General features: G+C 39.3%; 1 protein-coding gene across 1 annotated transcript in view; it reads right to left on the bottom strand.

The window, feature by feature from the left end:
• Erc2 (ELKS/RAB6-interacting/CAST family member 2) overlaps positions 1-23,694 on the bottom strand; it is an 877,816-nt gene that overhangs the window by 661,345 nt on the left and 192,777 nt on the right. The window lies entirely within an intron of this gene.

Below are 23,694 nucleotides of genomic sequence, written 5' to 3'. Positions count from 1 at the left end.
AGGCATGCAAATTGAAGGCCAGGAACTGAAAGCCACATTCATCCACTGCAGAAGATCCAAATGAATAAAAGGCTTAAAAGCCCCAAGGATACCTAAAGAATAAAATAGCCCTTCAAATGATAACAGCTGACAGGAAAGGAAAACCACAGTATATCTGCTAACACTTCAGACCTAAACTTAAGCAAGGCCCCTCTTTTGTTCCGTTCACTGCTTCTTGACGGTTTCATCTCAGTCAATAAAGCTCTTACTGCATCACTCTGTAATGATTACCTATGTTGCAACCCTGGTGGTAAAAGAGATGACCGCTGCATTCTCTGAGAGTCTCCATTCCTGAGTGAGTATTTCTAGGCAATGAAAATGAATCAGCTGCATATTTTTCTCTGCCCCACACATATCTTAAAATATTGTGTCAATTATCATCTCCACCAATTAAAAGTTGCCAAAACTGTGTGTTAATTTATTCACAAAGATATACCAAAACCAAAAGCAATTAAGGAGAAATAGAAAGTGATATATAAGTTTAAGGTTTTATATGTTTACCATAGGTCAATTATATGTATTAAATAATATGTGTAAACACACAAAGAATTATGTAAAATTGCATATTTACATTTAGATCAGAAAAAAAAATACCCAATTCGAGCCACAGCTGAAAAGAAAGTGGGAAAAAGTAAGCCTTTTCCAACTTGATTGGTGGATTTCTGAAATTACACACTCATTTATAACTGGGTATGTTTAAATTGACTGGCCCATCAATCACACTGCTAAAAATTTAAATAGTGAGTTTATTCATAAGGTCTTCACCATTTATGTAAAATGATGTCTACAGCAATGTTATTTATGGAAATAAAAAGAAAATTTCAAAATCACAAATAAAGAGAAAATACAGTTTGTGTGAGGACTGAGGGATTTTTGATGTGAAAAGAGCAGGTGAGGGGGTGTCCTTTTCTATTGTAAGTAAGTGTTTCCATGCCCTAGCTTTGAAGGAATTTAACAACAGAACTTTGAGTTACTTTGAAATTATTGCTATGGTTACAAAGAGACACTATGCAAAGATTGGTCCATGTGGATCATAACTCCAACACTTGTACACACACACATACAGAGAGAGACAGAGACAGAGAGAGACCCAAACATATATGGGGGAATGTAAGAGATGGAGGAAGGGAGGAAAGGGAATGAAGAGAAAGATTCTTAGTATCAATTAGACAAAGGTTACAAATCTTTACTTATTCTATATACTGCTCAATAGATACATAGTTGTGGAAAACCCATTGCCCTTAATTATCTTCTACCTTCCTCTTTTTACCTAGAGATGCTAATAAAAGCAAGAGGGTCTGTGAACACTTGTATGACCCAGACACATGCCTAGGGATCCCATGTAGCAGGTCAATGGCTGGCAACAGTGCCCAGAGCTCCAGCTCTCACCAGCAGGTTTCCTACCATTGCTTCTTTTCTTGGCCTCTGGTGGGTGGGATCCCTCTCCTTTCACTGTCTAGCCTTGCTCATCCCTTTGTAAGCCCGTTCTCCTGAGCATCAGGCTCCCCTCACTTTTTCCTGCCCTTACTCTGAACTTCCACCCTACTACTAAGGTCTTTAGTTAACCAAATTTCTGTCTTAAGATTTAGTCTACCTTCTTGCACATGCCTCCATTTTCCTACTTGTTAACTACTCTATAGGAATCCTGCAGCTGTCAGCAAATACTGTAGTAAAAAGGAAAATGAACATGTCCTGACATCAAGAAATTAGCTTGGTACTCATACTAGACCACACTAATCTCCAGCCAGACATAAAAGATCTCACAAAACACAGACTACACAAAGTGGAACAAGACAAGGCCATGTCATAGTTTTGTCTGAGCACAGCATGATAAGATCATTATGTCACTGACAAAGTACCAAACATCTTCCTTAGTTGGTTAAATAAGCAGCTACCACTTTATGTACCAGAAAGAATTTACCTTTGCTCTAGTCTGCCCTGCCTACAGATATAAGTTATTGACCCATTTGTAGAATTACATTCACTACTGACAACAATTAAAAAAAAAAAAAAAGGCAAAATCCTTCTTCCTTAGGTTCTTGTTTGAGTCACCAACCCAAGTTCAAATCTTCAAATGGGTTTTATCTAGGACATTCTTCCAGAGCCGTCCCAAGATTCTGCAGTGTGCACATTTCCCTCACTGCTAGTAGAAACATACCTAAGCAGGTTATCAATAGGCACTTCCTGGTGGTCCCTGACTGCAGCAGTGCTGGCATCAAGGGGAAGAAAGCTCTGTGTTCTACAAGGAAATAGAATGTGACCCTAATGATGCTCCCAGCCCACCAATGACCAGGGCGACAACTGCACCCTCATAATTCACAATACTCTAGCTGAAATGTCCCCTCCTCAAATGTAACAGGCTGCCTCCCATACATTAGCACTTAGGGAAATCAGAATAGTTCCTTGAGTCCATTTGTTGGACTCGTATCCTGAGGTGCCTTCTGCTGTCACTTCCAAATATTGAAACAGGCCAGCTACATAAACAGCTATCTGTTAAAGGGGCTAGGCTCCTGATCAAGATAGATTGTTTATAATTCTCTGCAAGAATACAAATCATCCACCTATAAAGTATTTTCTGGCCTGTTTCTCAGGGCTATTTTGTTTGTTTTCATCATGTTTATTATATAACATATGTCAAAAAAGTTTCTAAATTTTGTAACAATATATAACTAAAAATACATTAAAAAGTAGCCATCAGAATACAGGAAATAGATAGTTTAAAAACACTACAAATATATTATAAATATATTAATATATGTAATGTATAATATATACTGATATATATTATATATACATGTATATAATATATATATATATACATATATATATATTATAGCACACATACCAAGAGGAGGGAGAGGGGCTAAAGAAACACCACTAACCTAGAGTGTCAAGGCTATGGCAGTCTCCTATCATGAAGCTTAGCCATACCTTAAGGGGCTGGGTAAGATGGCTCAGTCACCAAAGTGCCTAGTATGGGGATCTGAGTCTAAGTGCCCAGAACCCACACAGTAGAGCTGAAGTTTGTGGTGCACATATGGAATCACAGCGCTGTGCATGTTCAAACTTCAGGACCCCTGGGGCTCCCCAGCCAGTCAGCCTAGTCAATTAGGACTCTCCTGCTTCAGCGAGAAACCTCAAACATAAGGTAGAAAAGTGATCAAGGAAGACATGAAATCATCAAGCTCTGGCTGACACACAGGTATACATGTTTAGTGAACCATGCACTCATGAGCACATGAACATGAACATATCGAGACATAAAAATAAATGGTTTAAGCAGAATACCAAATGCTGATTGATATATCAATGGTTAGAGGCAGAATATCAGAATAGATTTAACTGTGCATGCAATTAGAAATATTTCAAGACTGGCTTATTAAAATTGTATATTGAACTATTTTCTTTGCTTTAACTGGCAAATATCCATTGTTGATTAATATGTAGAAGATGTCTGACTGAAATAGCCCTAATGACCATGAGAATAAACCATGCACTTTTGAAATACTGCTTATCACACTAGTACAATTTAACATTTAATACATAACCAATCCAAATCTCTTAAAGGATGATACAAAAAATTTCAGAGCCAGTAATGATCAACACAACTGCACATCCATTTACCACAACTAATGTACATGACATTTTTTTTTTCTTTTAGGTCACCAACCAGTCCCCAAATTATGACACAGAGACTTACTGTTAGTTTTGAATGCTCAGCCTAGCTTAGGCTCATTTCTTTAACTTTAACTTGATCTGTTTCTCTTTGTCTACCTTTTGTCTCGGGGTTTATTACCTTTCTTCTGTACATCTTACTTTCACTGCTTCTCTTGTGTGGCTGGTGGCTGCATGGCTGCTGCCTGGCTTCTTGCCTGAGGCTTGTCCCTTCTTTCTCCTTCTCTTCTTTCCTTGTTCCTCTGTCTATCCTTTCTCTTGCCTACCTGTTGACCATTCACCTTTTATTAGACCAATCAGGTGCCTTAGGCAGGCAAGGTGAAACAGATGCAACACATCCTTACATAAATAAACATATATGCTTTCAAAGTTAAACAAATTCAACATAAACAAATGTAATACACCTTTACATAGTTAAAGTATTGTTCCACAACATAAACAAATATAACACATCTTTGCCTAGTTAAATTAATATCCCACAACAAGCTAATTGGTGGGTAGTTTTAAAAGCATCCAACTTACTATACAGCAGCAGAGTATTTGATGAGGATCCCTAAATTCACTTTGTCCTACACAATTAAATGTGATTTTGGGGAGAAAGAAGAATAACTTCACAAATTTAAAGTATGTCAGAAAACAGTATCATATATCTTCTTGGTGAAACTAAATGAAACTAAATTAATTCCTACAGTTTCTTACAAGTGATTTTTGTTGAAGAAATAACCAAATATTGGTCAAAAAATATATAATTGAAATTGTTGAAACACAGTCTAAGAATGTAGTTGTGTGAGAATTCTGAGTGCTTATGAGAAAACTCCAAGAAAACGAGATGAGAGTCTTGTGACCTCAGTTTCTTCAAAACACAGAACTGTTCTTGAAATGTGTTTTCATGCTCCTCCCAGGTGTAGTGTTGTGAATGATTTTACTTTGGATGTTATTCACATGCCACTGTGGGAAAACATGGTTTTGCTACATGTAGCTTGCCCTTGAGATTGTACACTTTATTCAGGGGCTCTTGCTTCTCTCAAATGTTTACATGTACAAGTCTGATGTGTACCAAGTCTTAAACTTGAAACCTGGCTCCAAAGCTGTGTGACCCTAGAAAACTTAACTTACTATTCTTTTTTTTTTTTTTTAAAAAAAAAAAAAGATTTATTTATTGTATATACAATGTTCTGTCTACAGAAGAGGGCATATATCTCATGATAGATGGTTGTGAGCCACCGTGTGGTTGCTGGGAATTGAACTCAGAACCTCTGGAAGTGCAGTCATTGCTCTTAACCTCTGAGCCATCTCTCCAGACCCCAGCTTACTATTCTTGACCTTCAATTTTTAATTTTCTCATATATATATATGAGAATATATATATATATTCTCTCCCAAGGATCTGGGGTTGGAAGAAATCTTCCAAATCTTATAGCTTAGTGCCTGACACAAAGTATCAATGAATTATAGCTGTTGCTATGACCATTTGATTTTTACAGTCCAAAAGCAGAAAGGGAAAGGTCTGTCTGTCTACAAGTAGGCTGCCAAAAGAACATTTTGCAACAATGCAATTGTTCTGTGTCTGTGCTTTCCCACAGAGTACTCACTTAGCCACATGGACTATGGAACACTGAAACATGAATGGTATGGTCTTTAATTCTATTTAGCCTTAATTAATTTAAATGTCAATGGCCACATGTGGTTAATGGCTACCATATCAGATAACATGAGTTTCGAATAACCAAAATACCATATTCCTTTGAAGGAAGGAAGACCTAGCCCAAGGCTGTGAAATCCCAGCTGGTGGGCCAGCACCAATCTGCTATCAAGTTTTCACCAGCCCACAACAGAACAGACACAGAAACCTTCAATGTTATGAATCTTTCATAAGGCTAAATGTATTCCCTTTAAAGAACCATCATGCCTACTGAGGTTAGATATTCATGACAATTTCTTTTTTTTTTTTTTAATTTAGTCTACTCGTTCAACAAAAAGTATCTCTTCTAACTCCACACTATCTACAAGGCACTGACCTGAAAGCAGAGAGTGAATAAAACAAACACCCACACTCACATTAAGAAAATTAGCCCACATAAAGTAATACAGAGGAGGGATAAGGGAGCTAGAAGGTTGGGGAAGCCCCCTTCACATACACTGATAATTGATCAAATCTATAAAAGAGGTTGAGGCTTTAGTCATGCCACCCACCCCCCCCACACACACACACACAAAGAAAAGTTCTCCACATGTAAGACACAAGAGTACAAAGACCTAAAAACAAAACCAAAGTTGACATACCCAAGAGAGAGGTCAGTAGTACTGAAGCAAGGTACTTTTAGAAGACAAGTTAGAACATCCTTTGGGCCTAGATTATACAGACCCTTAAAGGCTATTGCAAGAATTATGATTTTTTTCCAAATACATTTTAATTTTAGGATAACTTTGGATTTGTGGAATAGTTAAATAGTTCTGCAAGTCTATCTCTCATTTTACTGCCTAATATCTAATATCATATATATTTGTGGTACATCTGTAGAAAGAAAATAATATCGCCTCAACAGTATTATAAGGAAATAACAGTTCAACACTGTTAGTTAAACCATAGTTCTTATTCAAATTTTACCAATATTTCCACTAATGTCTTTTCCTGTTCCAGGGTCCAGTAGTCCAGAATATTCTGCTACATCCAGGCATATTTTTCAATTTCTTTGCCCCTCCTTGCTTGTCTTGCATTATAATTTTAAAGAGCACTCATCATCTATTTTGGCCATTCATTTTGGTTTTCTAGTATTTGGCCAAGAGCTTCAGGAACAAAAGTATCCCAAGATAAAGTACCTATTTTATTTTTCTCATCACAACTCATCACATGAAATCAACATGCTTATTTTGCTGGTAAGAGACTTCAGCAAAATTCTTTAGAGGAAGATGCAAGCAGTAAGAGGGTTTTGAGCAGAAGAATATGGTCTTACTTTTAAAGAATTAGTCGAGATTCTGTGTGGGAGGCAAGAAATGGAGAGCAGTCATTGAGGGAAGAGTTGGTGAATATAGTATAGGATAGGTTATAGCAGCAATGAAGATGGCAGGAAGTACTCCAAATAAGTGTCATACAAGTGACAGAAGAAACAGGACTCATTCATGGCTTAGAAATTAAAGTCATAGAAGCATATATATATATATTCAGTCTTTGACTTGGGTATCATGTGGAAAATTGAAAGAAGATAAAGTACACGGTGGGGAGATGAAACATATAGGTTATTTGTAATGCCTACATAGCACATGAGCAGGGGCAGAAATGAACAGATGATTCAAAAATTCAGAGGTGAAGTTGAGGTCAAAAACATAAATCTGTGAATCACTGGTAAGCAGATGGTATTTAAATCCATACCCAGGATGAAATCACCCAGGGATTGAGTGCTGAAAAAGAGCAGAAAAAAGGAGGGGGGCTAAAATTAAATAATGGTAGTATTTAAGATAGTTGCCCTTTCTTTTTTCAATTACGCAATTGGAAAAATTAAAAGTAGCCACCATCAAAGGTGTGGTAACACAATAGATGATAGATAGATAGAGAGATAGATAGATAGATAGATAGATAGAGAGAGAGAGAGAGAGAGAGAGAGAGATAGATAGATAGATAGATAGATAGATATGATACAGATAGATGATACAGAAACAGAAAGATGGTGCTTCATTTTTATACTTCCAATATCCTAAAGCCATAAAATCTCCAGCTCCTTTCTAACCCTGAGGTTTTGTTCTGCTTGTGATTTTTATGGACTAGGTGTTGTTGGTAGAGGCCTGATGATGCAAGTGAGACGGTATATGCAGTGGTCAACAGCACAGACTCTGGAGACAGGCATGGGTGTGCCCCAACATGGCCACTCATGAACAACACAACTTTTAAAAAGTAGCTTTCAGGTGGGCACGCAGACCACACTATAATCATGTGCTACTCTCAATCCTGCAGTGAATGGTAGTTAATGCAGAGACTCATGGCTAATCATGACACTCAGAGTGAGTGACTGATAGCTGTTTAGTCCAAACAGAACATCTAGAAAATTCTCCTACAAAGTTCAGGAGACACTGTAGAAAAGAGGGACAGATAAAATGTACCAGCTGGATGATGGGGAAGTAGGCTCTGCAATGCCAGCTTCTGGACATGATATTGCAATCATCAACTCACAGTGGCTAAGATAACCTGCACTGGATCTGCATTAAGACTGAGCCCTGTCAACACACGAGCATTGATGAAGAAAGGGCTCAAGGTGTTCTTCCTCCCCCTGGGGACTACTTCCTGTCAAAGGCTTCTAGATGTCAGGTAGAGTCATTGCAGTCATTGTGGTTGGCAGTGTAACCATCGGTGAGTTCTCCATGCTCCAGTGGATAGTTCCTTATCTACTCTTGCAGGCAGTCAAACCCAGTGGATCAGAAAACAAAAATAAGCCAAAAAGAAGACACAAAACGGGAATGGAAAAAATTGGAGGAGTTGAGAGATAAGAAAAGAGTAAAGGGAAAATGTGTGTGTGTGTGTGTGTGTGTATACTATTACATATATATATATGTATATGTATACTATTACATATATATATAATTACTATATATCAGTATATATACTGTAAAAGAGAGGAACATATTATGTGTATATATATATATATATATATATATATATATATATATATCACATTTTTCCTTATATCCCTTTTTTTCTTTTTTGTTTCTTGAGAAAGGGTTTCTCTGCGAAACAGTCCTGGCTGTCCTAGAACTCTTTGTAGACCAGGCTGGCCTCAAGCTCACAGAAATCCACCTGCCTTTACTTACCAAGTGCTGGGATTAAAGGTGTGCATCACCATTGCCAGGCTCTTATATCATTTCTTATAACTCTGTGTGTGTGTGTTATATACATATATATATATATATATATATATATATATATGTAGTCAAAAAATAAATTTAATTAAAACAAAATAAATGAGTGACTATCCCTCATATCTCTCAGCTTGCTTCCCAATAAAACATGCTCCTCTTCTAATGGGCCATTTGCCCTAAGCATGGTCCCATGACCAAATTTTTTTGTGTGCAAGCAATGTCATTGAAAATTTAAAAAGTAAATAAATGATGGGTGTGGCATGTGTGTATGTGTGTGTGTGCATGTGCGTAAATGTGCGCACACATGCGTGGGAATGAACATGTGCCTGTGTGTGTGAGAGAGAGAGTTTTATGAAATTGTCAGAGGATAACCTCGATGTCATTCCTCAGGCACTTTTCAGTTTTTTGTTTGAGACAAAGTTTCTCACTGGCCTGGAACATTGCTGCACTGGCTGACCAGCAACTACCAGAAATCCTCTGATCTCTGCCTCCCCAGCACTAGGATTACAAGGGCACATACCATGCCCAGCTTTTTACATGGGCTGGGAGATAGAACTTAGCCTAATATTTGGGAGACAAGCATTTTATTAAGGCATCTTTCACCACCACCCCCTTTTGACAAGCAAACTATTTGTAATTAGGGAACAAGATGTGAGAGAAGTAATTAGTGTCACAAGTAATTATTTATAGTCATTTCTTTAATACCTGTATCTCTACCAGCTGCTTTCTTAATAAAAAAATAAGATGTTTCCTCCAAGTACTGATTGAAGCTTACAATCCTTAAACTCAAAATAAATGAGTGGGGGAAAGTTCAAAGACGGTGACTGTCTCTGAGAAAGCTTTAGGAAAGGACCAAGAAGAGGCACAAACTTATTCCAGACCTTACTCATTAACACATGCAATGCCACCCATCTTCTTAGGCTGGAGTTATGAAACTTCAATGTGTAACAGAATCACCCAGGATTTGTTAAAGTCGGAATTGCTGGACTGGGTCCCAGAGCAGTCAATTCAGCAGGTCTCATGGGGTCCTGAGATGTTGGGTTGAAAACAAATTCCTAAGTGAGGCTGATACTGCCCATCCAAAGCCTACCATGGCCCTGAGTAGTGCCCATTTGTCAAACCCACAATGAGAAGATTTGTGTGGACACTGATCTCTTTTATTTACTTCCAGCAGCAAAAGATTAATGGCCAATGATGCCTGCAAGATTTTACCATATTATTTGCAAATCTAGCCCTAGATATTTACTGTGTGAATCATCCTGCAACCATCCATAACTTCCAGGAATTCATGGACACCAAACCACACTCTTCTAAAAGCCTCCCCTAAGAGGAGAGCTTAAAGGATACCCAGGGGATATGAAGTAAAGGCATTCAAAGATAAATTCAACAATTACTTCATAGCAGCATCACCAATTTGACATAACTAGAGGCTATGTGCAATATACTAGAAACTGACTACAAAAGGCCTAAGTAACTCATGAAAAAAGACAGCCCCGGCAAACTGCTGAGGTTTGGTTTGGTTTGGTTTGATTTGGTTTGGAAACAAAAAGACTTATACCTCTTCATAAGGTATAAATCCCAGTACTTCCTTATAAATTATGTTGCAATTAAAGACTAATAGGGAAACTATAAAATAAAATTCTGCTAAGATCAGTCTGTTGTAAAGAAAAATTTTAAAAATCAGCATTATACAGAAGACTTGCACTCATAATTCAACAATGATTGACAATATACCCTCAGCATGTTTGAATAAAATAGACCTTTTCTTCTTCCCCCACTTCAAGGATGTCCATAAGTGCACAGCTATGGGGCCAGCAACTCCTTGTAAGCACAAGTTGATGAGTGTCATAACAGAAAAACAGTACTGGAGACAGAAGAGAAACAGACCATTACCCTAGGGAAATAGTCCTGAGATGGGCTGTAAGAATGCAAGGGCACCCTCAATGCAAACATAACAGGAGATTCTAGAGAAAGAAACATCCCATAGAATGGTCAGGGAAGGCTGTAGAATGTGCCAAAACCAAATGATACCCTGGGAATGCAATGCAGTCTGGGGCTGTGAAGTGGGAGGAAGCATAATCATAAGAGACACACCCTCTGACTCACTGCAGACCTTAAGAATTTGGCCTTATGCATCACATTCAACAGACACTAAATAAATAAAGCTTCAAATACACAAAAAGAAAATGAAACAGTGGGGAGAAGAGGTGTATGTTAAAGGATACAGACCAGGGATGCAGGATGGACAAGTTTATAGCCTGAAAACCAATGTTAATAAAATTAGAAGGCATTTGGGATATTCTCTCTCTCTCTCTCTCTCTCTCTCTCTCTCTCTCTCTCTCTCTCTCTCTCTCTCACACACACACACACACACACACACACACACATACTCACACACACACACACACACAGAGAGAGAGAGAGAGAGTCTATATTAGAAGAAAGATTACTTTTGCACCACTGTGACCAAAATACCAGACAGAAACCACTAGACACAGGAAGGACTTACTTTGTCTTGTAGTTTCAGAGTGTTCTGTCCATTGTGGTCAGTGTGGTAGAGAAGAGCAGCTCACACCACATCACAGCAGATCAGGAAGCACAAAGGCAGCAGGGACATGCAGCTCACGTTGTCCACTGCATAGTATTGCCCACACTCAAGGTGAACATTGACTACCTCTCTGGAAACACGGACTAAGTGTGCCTTGCCTATCTCCTAGGTAATTCACAATGAAGATTACCCATCATATCCTGCTTTGCCACACTTACCATTTTACTATGTATATACAGCCCATGATATCATGTGGTAAACTCTAAATATACAAAACAAAATATATTTTAACAATTAAAAGTAAATGCATGAAATGCATAAAAATTTTACTGTGTACAAAGAGAGTAATTTCTCAGACATCAGAACTGAACTATAATATAATGAGAATAATGCCAGAGGCTAAGAATGTGCAATTTGAGGTTCACAAAAAATATAGTAGGAAAAGTAGAGATGATAATCACATGTCTAACTGAGATTATTCTCATTTCCCCAAAGGCGAACATTATGCCAGAGTGGGAGGGCCTGCAGGGGAGGGCTCTTCTGGGCTGCCTTCCAGCTAATGCTGAAACAATGCCCTCTGCTGGAAAGGACTACAAGAGATCAGGAAGCTGTAATAGCAGGCTTTATGCTTTCTATCTGTGGGAATAGCTATGAGCATTTACAAGAGGCTGAAGTCCAGCTGAAACCCAAGCAAACCATGGTGCTTAGCTCTAGGACATGTGCCTCTGCTGCCAGCAGGGGAAGCTGGATTAGGCAGGGATCCTCCCCAGAGGAAAGATCTGAAGAAGCTGTAGCAACAGAAGAAAGGAATCATACATAGTGGGCTTGTTGAATTTTTTCTATAATCTTACTTTTGTGTCAGAGTAAGTACAGAGGGCAAGGAAAAAAGAAAGCATGTTCTTACGATATTCTAAGAGGCATCCTCTTGACCACTATATGGTGCAGACTAGTATGCTAGCCAGTCGCGAACTTCAATCATGTCCTAAAGTTTACTGTGTTTGAGACAGCATTAGCTACTACCCAGATTCTAAATAAATAGCACCTCCTCTCACTCTCAGAACAGTCTCAGTTTAGAAGACATATAGTATCCTTCATCCTATTTATTCTTTCTACTCTTCGATACTCCCCCTACATCAAGCTAAAAAGATTGTTTAGTCTCTGGTACTTGACTCCTCCCAGGTTAAATGTTACCATGGTTTCCCCATGTTGACATGCAATGCCTATCCTGCCAGACCCCTCTTTCAGTTTTCCTTCCTATCACAGTGCTTCCTTCAGCGCCTCAGGAGCTCTGTGGTCTTCTGCTTTTGCCTTTCTCTTCCGACCAGGAATGCTTTTCTGTATTATTGCCCTTCACCTGCTCATTTTCACTAAGCATTCAGCTTATCCAGAACATCACCTCCTCCAGAAATCCTTCTCTGACCAGCCTCCAGAATACACATTTGCATTTCTTTTTATACACTTTGGTTAAGTACTTGTGTATCTGTCTATTTGGTGTTTGCCTTTGAGGGTTTGCACTGTGATGCAGTTTGCCCACCCTGAATCCACAGTGCCTACTAAGATGGAAGTGGTCAAATAATAGCAATGGATTAGCTAATTGTCTTATGAGGCCACACATTATAATTTTTGGTGTAGAAATAAGATACCCATTTATAAACAGATTCACTTTATTCATGGATATATTAACCTTCTAAAGCTGTTGGCACAGATCACTATGAAGTTACCAACTTAAAACAACACAGATTTCTGCCATTTAGTTCTGGAAGCATAAGTTTGCAATGAGCCTCACAGAGGCTACACACAGGTGACAGCAAGGCTGCATGCCTTGTAGGACTGGCTTACCTAGCAAAAAGGAGGATATTCTAAACACTAAGGACCTAAGATAATCTGCCTACCTTGAGGTCCCAGTCCCATGAAATCTGCAAGGCCCTTTTGAAAGGAAGGGCAGCATAATCATGGGCTTTTAGATTAGGAGGCCTACAACCACTTTTGAATGGATTTCTTTCCTTACAGGAATGCTAATAACAACATCCTGAGAACAGGAACTAGCAGAGCTCTGAGTCTTAGAACACCTCTATTTCACTCTTTCTTTGAAAGTCTGTCTCGTGTATTGGATATTTCAGATATTTTTCTCAGGCCAGAGAAACCGCCTTAATAACTAAAAGTAGAATGTGGTGAAGTGACATGAACTGTGAAGGGGGTGTTTGAGCCTCTGTCATGGTCTTTCGCATGAACTCCAATGAAATTCTAGCAAACTTTCTAAGTTTTATGAAAAAAGTAAAACAAAGAATTCAGCAGGATATACTAGTACTAAAACCAAAGCCCTTGACTCAAAGTACTTGATGACTTGTTTTGAGAACACAAACCCAGACTTCTCAGATATGAGCAGCTTATAGCATGGTTCAGAATGGCTGCAGTTGATGCCCAGACACAATGACAAAGAGCAGCAGTTTACCCTGTAGTCTTGTATCAGTCCTTCTTGACCCTCTTTAGGGTCTAGAGAAGAGTACTGGATTTCACAAGAGCCCCCACCCCTTCAGAATCCTTTGGTGCATGCCCCCTTCTCAAGGCCATATCCTTCATGCTCTGAAACCCTATGGTGCCTTACATTGAGAGGGGTTGTTATATCTAGGCAACAGCTTACTCATATAGAAAAGCAAGCAGGCCTCACTCAAGGACCAATGCCTTCCCCTTATATCTCAGGTAAATATCAGTCACTGGCTATTCAATCTCAAGATGAGTACTGAGGTATAGCACTGAAGACAAATACAACCTGAAAACTACTGGGAAATTAAAGCTAAAATGACAGTGTAATAAAATGCCTAAATGAGATGAGAAAAGTAGATCTGGAAACTCAGCTTCCTCTGTAGAGTAACCAGAAAGTTAGGACCTGAAAGATATGCCAATGCTGGTTGACTAAAGACAGGTGAGGGAAAAGTGATCTAGGCAACAAGAATACTGTATAAAGGAACCTAGGGTAAGAATTTTGATCATCAAATCTTTACTAATAATTCATCTCATTATATCTACTTGCAAAAGGAAAGTATCCTTAATTAGCATGTATCCAAGTAGAAAAGGACTGTCTAGACATCTGGACATCAAATGAGACTGCTGTGTCTCGTGTATCACTTGAAACTATCACCATCTGAAGCACACACACGTGCAGAAAGCCTCCCTTCCTTCCTCTCCATCTCAGGATGCCAGTTTCCAGAGACAAACCCTAAATGTGGAGGCCATCTGCTCAGCAGACTGTCTAAATCCCTGGGAACAGCAAATGTTCTTCACCATGAAATGTCTCCTAGCTAAGAGACAATAACTTCTTGGTAGAGGAGAGCATCCTGGTAGTTGCTGAGAATCTCCCCTTTGGAAGAAATACCATGCCTGGGAATTTGTTTCAGGTGTTCTATTGCTGAAAGTCGTGTACCTGCTGATAGTGTCTCAAGTGCTAGGGTGTATGGGGGGTATTTGTGGGCCCTGTGGTAAAATGCCAAAGCAGGCCCTATCTTTTTTTTAAGATTTAATTTTTATTTATATATCCATCTATATGATTGCATATTACATATGTATGGGTACTCAGGGAAGGGTATCAGATACCCCTGAAACTGATGTTACATGCAATTATGAATTGTTAGACACAAGTGCTGCAGTTTTAACTATAGTCCTCTAGAGCTCGTGACCACTGAGCCATCTCTCCAGCCCAATCGTTTTCCTAAAGGTCACCTTGCTTCTCAGGTTCCATGCAACCAACCTCTATTACATAACAATTATGCAAACTTTATTACTTCTTTGGAGAGGAGGAAAACAGATGACCATATATTCTCCTAAAAAGTATATAACAGAAGGGCAAGGCCAATGTAAACAACTACAGCCCCTCTAACTAACGCACAAAAAGATATATGCAACCAGCATTGCATGAACAACCAAGAGACACTAGTAAAATATCTTGGTCAGTCAACACTTAAAGCCTACAGGAGCATCTTTCATTTAGTTCTGCTACATATTTTCCCAGGACATCCATGTACAATGTTTGATACAAAACACACCTAACCCATCATTTCCCAGCTTGAGCCCTTCTGTCTACTCTCCTCTCTCAAACCCTTAAAACGAGAAAATTAAAGATTTTATTCCCATCAACACACTTCCCCAACCCACAAATGTACCTGAAGCTGTGTTTTATACTTCACCAACCTGGTGTTTTTCCAGGGTCAGTAGGGATCTCCATCATGCCAGATGACAGCATCAAGCCTTCCCAGACTCACATATGTTTATTACAAGAACAAACATGAAATTGTCCACACTCAGGCCCTTCCAGTTGGCCTGTCTAATACTTGCTTGCACTTTCATCTTTACTGTGAAGCAACCCTGTTTAAAAAAAAATTATTTTTCAGGTGCCACCATGGATAAATCCACCTTTTGATCAGGGGGAGGCTTACGTGAAATTGAGAAAGGACGAATTTTCCTTTTACTTGGGAAGGTCTTGAGGATGTCAGTCACTGTAAAAATCTTTTCTTGTGCACTCTATTCACATCTGCAAACTGTTCCTGTAAGGCCTATACAGAAATCCACTTAGCAGCATAGCTTTTCTCCATGATAAGCAGTCTTCCTTGAAAAATACCAACCAGGCCTCCACAGCTGGTCTCTAAAGTCACATTGGCTTTGGTTTGGTTTGGTTGTTATATTTTTCTATGACAGGACAGAAGGAAGTGATTCATACACCTGAATTCCCTAAGAAATGGAAAATTTCACACAAGAGAGTGTTTTGATTTTCTTTCTTTGGAAGTCACGATATACGTGTGAGCTTAACAATCCTTTATCCAGCCAAAGAAAAGGAAACATAAGATGGGAATAGCACACTCCGCAAATGATTCCCGTCTTTCTATGCCTGACCCCATGCACTTTAGCAGAGGTGTATTGTAAGTCATGGTGTAGATGGAACAAATACATAGTTACTGCAGAAATTATCACCATACCTTCACCAGTGTGATTTGTCCAACCCTAGCCCTCTGCCACTCAGACATTTTTTTTTTGTTTGTTTTCTTAAGTGGGAGTAAACTGAGGCAATAAGAGGAACTCGTTAGCTAAACCTGAACCACCAGATAGGGCATACTGAGCAGAGTCTGTGAGAGAATGAAGCACAGTTTCTGTCCTTGAGAACCACAGACAAAATGAGATACCCAGAACTCTGCTGCCTCCCTTCCCCTTGCTCAGAGTATGGAGTTAGAGATGCACTTACGCCTCCTAAAAGGTCTAAGCCAGACAAGCAGTTCCACATGGAAAGAACTAATTTGACCTGCCTCCTTGGGGAAACTGAGTATATTACTACTGGATGTAGTGTGCCCAAAAGTCCTGGACCTGGGTTCAGCCTGCTCCCCAGCTCCATTCCCCCAAAGGTTCACAGGCTACATGGCCGGTCCTACACAGACAAAGAGCTACAGTTTCCAGATGGGAGGCCAGGCAGAGCTTGGTCACGCTGTTATAGGTGTTTCATCTCTATAGTACTTTGGTCTAGACTGACCAAAGTTAGGAACAGCCTCAACTTAAAAAAAAAGAATTCAATTAAATTGCTCTAAAATTTGGACCTGAACTAAAACATAATTATATTTTCATTTAAGTGCCTTTAAGATAAAATGGCATAAAAACTGCAACTTGGGGCCAGAGAGGTAGCTTGGCACTTAGGAGCACCTGCTAGTCTTCAGGTATGCAAGAGTTTAGTATTCAGAAGTTATGTCAGACAGCTCAAAACAATCTGTAACCCCAGCTCTAAGAGAGCTGAAGCCCTCTTCTGGCCTCAGGGAGTACTACACTCACATGTATACAAACCTACACACATATAATTTTAAAATAAAAAATTAAAGACTTTAAAATGTAATTCAAGATTTCAAAAGGGAATTTGGGGTGAATTATAGCTTCTGGTTTGCCCTCTCCTACATCTCAGGTTTCATGCCTTATAAAAAGAATGTCAGTAAATAAAAATGACTTGAATTGCTTTAAGGATCCCTATACATAAAATATCACAAACACTAAACTACACAACTTTCCATGTGGACATAAATCATGATTTACTACTCTATAATAATCAATTAGCAATTAATATTAAATTACCTTCTTGAACTTATATAAAATATGTTTGCATATATAAATATATATGCAAAAAAGTGTTTCAGAACTGAGCATCCAAATAACTACTTTAAAGACAACAAGTAAATGAGAACACCCAAAAGGCTGCCAATGACCATAGACACTGTGCACATTTACTATTATTAATTAGGAGCAGTAAAGCTACTTAAAGGTATCAGTTGTGAAATACTATTGAGTTTTAATTTTTGTGAGTTTTTGTGCTAATTACAAGGACAGATGTGCTTTCTGCAGCATACTTCTCAGACTGTAAGCACAGAATAAGATATAACTTTCCCCTTCTCATCGGAGGCATAAATAATGTCTCTATATTCTGCCCTAGTCCCATATATCACAAAGCTAGTTGAAATGTATCTCTGGCTTCTGTAAATCATACATATGGCTTAGCAGAACCTCCTCCTAGAATGAAGGAAAGGAACACATGGCATTGAGCTCTAGAGTTACACACTGCTCGAGTGTGAGTTTCTTCATCATCCATTTTAATTGATTTGCAGAGACAGGAAGTAGAGGGAACACAAAACGTCTTACAAGCCTCCCTGGCCGCTGCTAATTAGGCCAGACCTGCATAAAGCACCTCATAGTTTTAGAAAAATCTGAAAGTAGTGAAATAAAAATGAGCCCAGCCAGGGGAGGCACAAGTATCCCAACACTTGCTCTCAGATCCTGTGCTAACACACATCTACAGGCGATGTACACACAGGCCAGCTTCTAACCTGGGCCACAGAAGTCTGACAAGTTGGTCCATGTCTTGTCTTCCTAAAGAAAGTGTGTCTGAAACAAGCCAAAACTGCCCAAAGAGAACATGAGAAGCCGTGTGTGACGTGGGGAGTTCAGTTAACAAAACATTAATGGACTAAACACAAAAACTCTGCAGGAAAGAAAGAAAACATTAGAATCTTCATTTAAATGTTCTCAAGAGTGTTTGTGTCGAACAAGTTGTTGGGTAAATGTGAAGGTTAAAACGAGAATATCTAAAACAAATAGTTCTGTTCTAGAAACTAAAAATTGTCAACTATGTTTCTAAGCTTAAGCAAATAGTGACTGAAAGAGTCACAACCTGCAACCAAGAAGGGAGGAAATTTTTTTTAATTTTCCTTTGCTTTTGTTGTTGCTGTTTGTTTTTCTTTATTCATTGGTTTGGGAATCCCCCCCCCCATGCATAAAAAGTGAGTTCGGGCTAACTGCACTCCCCATCACCTTCCTTTGTCTCCCTCCCTCCTCTTTCCAACAAGCCCCTCAGATATTTTCCCGACCTTTGTATGTGACTTGCTGGGTTTAATTGTAGTTCCTTCAATGAGTATCTGGGTTGTTTACTGGACCAGGGCATCTTAACAGTGGCTACTCCATAGAAGAAAACGATACCTTTCTCCCAGTAACCATGAGCTGCCCATAGCCCCTCTCCAGCCTGTAATAAAATGATGACTTCCATCCTACAGGTCTTAACCACAGTGATAATGAGTGTGTGAGTGTCATAGCTTTGCCACACCCAGGAGATCCTGCACATCTCCCAGCAATCCCACTCTTTCCTGGCTCCTGTGTGACATGGCCTGAGCCTTAGAGGATGCAATAAAGATATCCTACTTGGGCTGAATGTTTAATAGTCACTTATCCTCTGCACTTGGGTCAGTTGAAAGAGTCTGAATTAACTGCCACCCACTGCAAAGAGAGCTTCTCTAGAGCAGCCCTAACCTACAGGCATAAACATGAGCATTTGGAAGATGGTGTGGTATCATCCATTTAGCAAAACAAGAGCAGCCCACCTCCACCCCAGGGCCTGGAGGAAAGTCCTGTAACAGCACCATCAACCATGAGATGCTCCCCAGGCCCTAGTTCCAGAGATTGTGTGCAAAATGAGTCATTACAATATGGACATGAATGAGACAGAATGTATGCTCATTCAGAAAATAACTCACAGAAAAACGAAAACCTTAGTGACTTCTCAATAGGAAAACAGAATAGGGGAATTTTTCTATACATATAATCACACAGATAAGTAAACAGCCCATTTCTTCAAACCTCTCCCTTACTACTCTGTTTTATATTCTCTCCTATCTCAGACTTCTTACAAATGGTGACAAAGAAAGGTACCTACCTGCTCCAAGCATAGTCTTCTATGTACATGCAGACCTATATATATATACCCATACACATACCCACCCTCGAGACCAGGGTCAACAAATCATGGCATCCTGGCTTTCTAAATAAGTCTTCATTTAAACAAAACCATATTTCTTTTATGTGCACACTGTACACAGCTGCTGTCACCCCCATACTGTGAAAGCAGTATTGAAAAAAAATGATTCACAGAGCTTGAAAGATTGATCATTTAGTCCTTTAAGAAAAAGATTGCCAAGCTGCATGCTAAGGCACAGGACCCTAGCGTGCAGAGGCCATGGTGCATGGTCTTAGTTTCCCAGTTGACAAATGACACCAAGTCAAGAGCAATTAGTGTCTGCTCATCTGCAGTTTTAGTTATCTAAGGGTAACAAGTCTCTCTGTCAAGCTGAAAGGCCTTCTGGGACACATATATTTTCATAATTGTCCTCATTCAGGCTAATTTCTATTTCCAAAAGCTCTTTACCCTCCATCTTACCTTTCTCTTGACAAGTTGAGTATAAAAATCAAACATATACAAGCTGCATGACTTCGAGTAAGTCCAATAAAATTCCTTGACTAATTCTACTGGGAAGATGATTTGAAGACATCAACTGCCTTTCAGATTACAAATGACAGGGAACTCGTAATCATTAACCAACTCACAGCGAGCTCCTAGCATAGTCATTTCCCACACATCCACTGGGCATGTGCTCTGTGCCACTCTAGGTAAGGAGCTACCAAATGGTATGGCACATGGACACACTTTGAAAGCCGGCCTGATCTCCTTGGACTATTTCAGCGGACACAGGGTGAGCAGCACGATGACAAACAGAGCTTCTAGTGAGCCACAAAGGAAAGATCCACCAAATTATTCCCTCAGAATCAGGGTACTTACTGTGTGAGGGGGTCCTGATGCAGTAAAAGGAGATACAATTAGGGCTCCCTGTATACCTGGAGCTGTATACAATTCAGGGATAGGAGCTCTGTTAAAATAAACAAGTAAGAAGCAAATAGAAGGACATGTCCTTTGGACTACTGAAGAGGAAGGGAATAATATTGACCAAACTGTGGTTAAAGAAGAAAGAAGGAAAGGCTTTCTAAAGGGAGATTTTTAAATGAAATGAGCTTCAAAGACAAAATGTTTTGAATTAAGGAAGAAAAAAAAGGACAAAAGAGGGTGTGGTCTGTTGTATCCACAAATCCTTTAGAAGGAGCTATTATTAGACAGTCACCAAATACGTGCTGAGTGGCCATTCTTTTCTTAGAGAACCTGAACATAGATACTTTCTCTTCAAGGCTGAAAAACTGGCTCTGCAGCCGACTTCATGTCTTCACCACTGCAGTGAGAGAGTGTAGTGTGGGTGAAGAATGGGCTGGAATACAAAGCACAAGAGGTAGGTAGAGATCTAATGATAAAATACCTGGGATAGCACTCCGAGAGTTTATGCTCCTTACAATTCTATATTTGAGAAGATGATATGTTAAATGTACGTGTTATACACTGAATCATTCAATAACAATGTAATACAAGCTCTGCTCATATCTCAGGGCATTAGAGTTTACTCTGGCACTGGTCTTCAAAACCAGTGGCATATTTTGGATAATGAATATGAATTCAAGTCTTTATCAACTGTATTGCTACTCATGCTTAAATGTGTGAAGTTTATCATTTTGAGACACACAGCAGGGACCCAAAATTCATTAGCCAAGCAGCTGATATCCTTGTTGTACCACTGATTATGAGTTAAAGCTTGTTTCTAAATGATCACAATTTTACCACCTATGCAATTTGCCAAACACATGTGTGTTACAATGAAAATACTTCATTAGCTACATTTTTAAAACAACAGAAGTTCCTTTACTATCTGAATGCTTTTTTAATAGAATGGTTGGAAAGGTAGCAGAAATGGCAGCTGTTAGCAACCTAATCCCAAAATAGCAGGCCCATGGCTTTTCTACCTTACTTTGTCCACTCTCGTTGCTAACATGGGCTACCTCCTATCAGCCAATCCCCTAACCTTATATCAGCAACACTGAATGTCACAGTCACTCACCCAGATCCCACACTAAAATATCTCCCCTATTGAATCACTTTCTCCTATTATACTAGGGTAATTGGTATTTCATCTTCTCTTGGCTATTTGTTAGGCATTAAAAACGAATGAATTTCTTAACTTTAACACTGACCTTAGAGACCACATGATTCTGGAGAGGGCAGGGACTTGAGGTCCTGTGTATCAGATGACATTGATGACATTTCTGGCCTGCACCTCTTAGATGTCAGCAGTACATGCTCCTACAAAGCCTAACAATCAAAAGTACTTCCCAACCACTGTCCTTTCAGAATAGGCTCTTCTGCTGGTAACCAGTGTTGTATTCTATGTTTCATTTACAATGATGATGGTAAAAATAACAGATAATAAGGTTTATGATCAGCCTGTATCTTTGTCAACTCAATCATCATAATCTTCCATTTTAAAGATGAAAAAATGCTTGTCCAAGGCCACACTGCTACTAAGTAGTACAATGACCTGAGTCCTTTGATGCCCAGTGTTCAGCTCATAAAGGACTAAACCATCTTGTTTCTCTGGAAATGCACAAAATTGATAGCAACAGAGTATGCCTGTACTTGTGCCTAGTTTATAACCTGGATCATCTGGGAGACCAGTCCACAGTTAAGATCATCTCACTGGTATAGCAGTAGCTTTTGCATCCTCCCAGAAGTAAAAAAGAAAAAAAATCTATATTTAACAATTACTATAGCTTGGCATAAATGGAGTGTGTCCATGGATATGCGACTCCATTTACGAGATACAAACAGCCTATATGAGTATGACCAGCCATTTTGTGTCCATAGGCTAAATTTCCTTCAATTGATGTTCCATTTTGTACAAGGACCCCCTGTCTCCATGGAAGCCCTGTAGTGAGTAGAAACTGAGAATATAAATGATAAGGTCCCTCATTGTCTGAGTTAGGGTTTCTGTTGCTGCAATGAGACATGACAACCATTAAGCAAGCTGGGGAGGAAAAGGTTTATTCAGTTCACACTGTTGTTCATCACCAAAGGAAGTCAGGACAGGAACTCAAACAGACAGGAACCTGGAAGCAGGAGCTTATGCAGAGGCCATGGAGGGTGCTGCTTACTGGCTTGCTCCCCATGGCTTGCTCAGCCTGCTTTCCTACAGAACCCAGCACACCAGCCTAGGGATGACACCACCCACAATGGGCTGAGCCCTCTCCATCAATCACTAATTAAGAAAATGCCTTACAGCAGGATCCTATGGAGACATCTCCTCAACTGTGGCTTCTTCCTCCTGATGACTCTAGATTGGGTCAAGTTGACACAAAACCTGCCAGTATACTCATGCACGAAACAAAGCACTCAGCTACAAACTGATAAGATGACTTAAGCAGCATTCACTAATTTCAACTAAACATAGAGAAAACCCAAGCTAACTGTGTCACAAGACCATTTTTTTCCAAAGATAAGTTTTTAAAGTAACTAACAAAGCTAATAGCATGCTATAGATTTGCAGTCCTTCAAGTGACCTGAAATCCATCTATCAATTTATTTATTGAGTTTCCATTGAGTCTGAAATCTTTTTGACCTCTTTAATTGAATAAGCACTTCACTTAGACTCTACTATGATCGTTTTTAACCTGCTGAGTAAATCCTTTGAAACCTTGGCCCAGTCCATACAGACTGCTGCCAGTCTTCAATATGTTTATTATTAATGAATAAAGTTTCAATTAGACCAACAATCAACCTCATGACTACTGACACTCCTGGGAACAAAGCGCGGAGAGAAGAGACAGACAGCGCCTCTGATGTTCCAATGATCCCAGAACTGAGAGCAGGGAGGCTAACAGGACATCCGTGCTGATGGTGACATGAAGACTGGCTGAGCAGACTTTGGTACAGGCTCTTGTACCTCTCATGAAATCAGCTCTCCTCCTAGCTCCTACTCTGAGAGTAACTCAGGTTTGTTTCATCACGCTGATCTGTGGATTCAGCTGTAAAATGGAAGTGCTGACTGGAACAAGGAAGAAAGCTCATAGGAAGGACATCTTGGAGTGCCCAGCTTTGAATTCTTCCTGGTAAACAGTGCATGTTCAATACATTTGTTGTTTGTTTGTTTGTTTGTTTGTTTTTGATACATTTTTACAATTACTGCAAGCTTTTCATATGAATTTATTTTTGAGTCTTTGTTTTTAAAATATATTCTTTTGGTTTATCATTTGCATCCTTGCCAACTACTGTTTAAAAAAATAAATAAAACGGAATTTACCTATGGAATTCATGGTGTGCATTCTTCCTATTAGTAATCAATATAATCAAGATCAAAATCTTGCAC

Source organism: Phodopus roborovskii, unplaced genomic scaffold (assembly GCF_943737965.1).
Source record: "Phodopus roborovskii unplaced genomic scaffold, PHOROB, whole genome shotgun sequence".
NCBI lineage: Eukaryota > Metazoa > Chordata > Mammalia > Rodentia > Cricetidae > Phodopus > Phodopus roborovskii.
This window is presented reverse-complemented; position numbering and strand designations above follow the sequence as displayed.